The sequence below is a fragment of the Astatotilapia calliptera genome, chromosome 16 (genome assembly GCF_900246225.1).
Source record: "Astatotilapia calliptera chromosome 16, fAstCal1.2, whole genome shotgun sequence".
Lineage (NCBI taxonomy): Eukaryota > Metazoa > Chordata > Actinopteri > Cichliformes > Cichlidae > Astatotilapia > Astatotilapia calliptera.
This window is the reverse complement of record NC_039317.1, coordinates 308,871-311,136: the sequence shown is the minus strand read 5'-3', so window position 1 is coordinate 311,136 and position 2,266 is coordinate 308,871. Positions and strand designations below refer to the sequence as shown.

The 2,266-nt window shown below is 40.1% G+C and overlaps 1 long non-coding RNA gene across 1 annotated transcript; it reads left to right on the top strand.

Moving 5' to 3' along the window:
* Positions 1–1,210: 1,210 nt before the first annotated feature.
* LOC113008289 (uncharacterized) lies at positions 1,211–2,048 on the top strand. Its single transcript, XR_003270003.1, has 2 exons — positions 1,211–1,245; positions 1,664–2,048. It is a non-coding gene; the product is annotated as an uncharacterized LOC113008289 (long non-coding RNA).
* The last annotated feature ends 218 nt before the right edge of the window (positions 2,049–2,266 follow it).

The window sequence follows — 2,266 nt, the reverse complement described above, 5'->3', positions numbered from 1 at the left end:
CAAACCGCACAAAAAGTGGCAGACAAGAATAAGGCCAGATTTGATCGCAAAATAACTGTTTCAGAACTTGAACCTGGGGACCGGGTTTTAGTTAGAAACGTGCGGCTGCGTGGCAAGCATAAACTTGCTGATAAATGGGAGGCAGACATCCATGTGGTAGTCAAACGTGCAGGCGACCTACCCGTTTATACTGTTAAACCCGAGTCCAAGCAAGGTCCCTCCCGAACTTTACACAGAGACCTGTTGCTTCCCTGCAGTTTCCTCCCGGTTGCCACCGCAGACACATCTGAGCCACAGCAGGTTCACCGTCCTAAAACGCGTCAAACTGTTGTCACAGAAAGCAATGAGGATGAAGAATCAATGGAACTTGACAATGAACTTTTCATTCAATGGGTTGATGATTCCCCATGTGAAGAAATAGCCAGATTTACTACTGTACATGAATATCCAAAACCTTCTCATGAACCAGACATTACAAACTTACCTGATTGTGACCTTTCTGAAACTGCTAGCAACAAGGAGCTGAATATGGATAAAGATGCAAGCAAAGACGAACTTACCAATCATGTGCTTGTTGAAAACTTACCAGATGGAGATGAGATTGGAATTGACGATCCTGTGGACAATGGAACGGGAACCGTATTGGATGAATCACCTGAGGATTTGGTTAAAGAACCAGGAAACCAGCCTGTTAACTCACCTGATGAGATGGACAGTTGTGATCCCATTACAACTCAACCAGTAAGACAGTCAACAAGAATCAGACATCCACCTAAAAGACTTGATTATCCTGATTTAGGAAACCCTCTAGTTACTGTTGTGAAATCACTTTTCCAGGGTTTGAGCATAGCCTTTTCTGAGTCCCTAAACAGTACAGAGGGACAGTACTGGCTACACATGCAACGAGACGTGCAGGACATTTAGCTGGGGAGAGTGTAACCCAGTAGAGAAAACTACCTTTTGTTATTTTTTTCTTGTTTTCGCTTTATTTGTATAAATGTATTTTCATTATTTTATTTTGAAAAGAAACATTTATTTTGAAAAAAGGAAGTGTGATCCTCTAGCAAACTTTATTTTTCTATTGCCGGATCACAAGGGATAAATACCTTTTTCATTGGTTGAAGGTGGTTTTAGCCCCGTCTTCCGAAACACCAGACCATCATTTCACATGAGCTAGATCTTTTCGCACGTGGAAGTAGATGAGACAGGCCACGGATAGCTCGTGCGGAATTTTCTAACATTTTGGTGAGTTGAGCCCATGGGTTTGAAAAGTTAATAATGTGTTAGTCTGTTGCTAAAAGTTGTTTCTTCTGTTCATACCGATTCGCGAGTGGTAATTTGCTGTTTAAAAACGGTTGAAATGCTGTTGTGGTAGGATTTGTTTAGCATACTCGAAGGATGATTGGAAAAATGTAATATCTTGCTGGTTATACCTATTAATCATAATTTCATGGTTAAAAAGAGAACAAGAAATTCATTTGTTGTTTTACATGGTTAAAATAATTTCATGTATAACGAGAGATATATTCAAAGCATGCATGTAATGTATTACTGTGGTAATGTGAAAGAAATGTGAAAAGAGATAAAGAACTAAAGCTATAGCTGTGATACAAGAGAAGAAACGGAGCTGGCTGTGTACAATAATGTTAATATTGTTGTGCAGGCTAGGTTTTTTTCCCTTGTCCGTGTGGAAGGAACTAAGATTTTGGATTCCAATGGATTCTCTCCGGATGGAGATGGCGAGCCTGAGCCCAGACTGAACTTTGCAGAGGAACTTACTCTTCTTCCTCGACGGAGACTCCCAAGTGGTAACACACAAACCACAAACGAAAGAGAACAAGAACTAGACTAAGAATTTTTGACTTGACAAATGACCAAAGACAAAAAGACAATTGAATATTGAGCTCAAACGACTATTTTTGGGGTTATTTTTGTTTTGCCGGCTTCTTCTTCTTATTGTTATGGTTATTATCACTACTACTGTCAATGTGGAATTTGTGTCTTGTTTATTTCATTTTTGTGCAAAATAATAACTGTTGCTGCTCAAATTCCTGTCTCCAGCCATTTCATTCTGCATTCGCCTCGCTTTCTATTGTAGCCCTGCCGAACCTAGCAACTGGTCCGTAGTTTGGCTGTCCTAAACTATTTAAAATGAGTCAGTGGTTACACATGGCTACCATAGCATCTTGCAGAGACATGCCATCCCCTCCAGATTGCATTTAGTTAGACCATCACTTATTTTTCAACAGGACAATGACCGCAAACA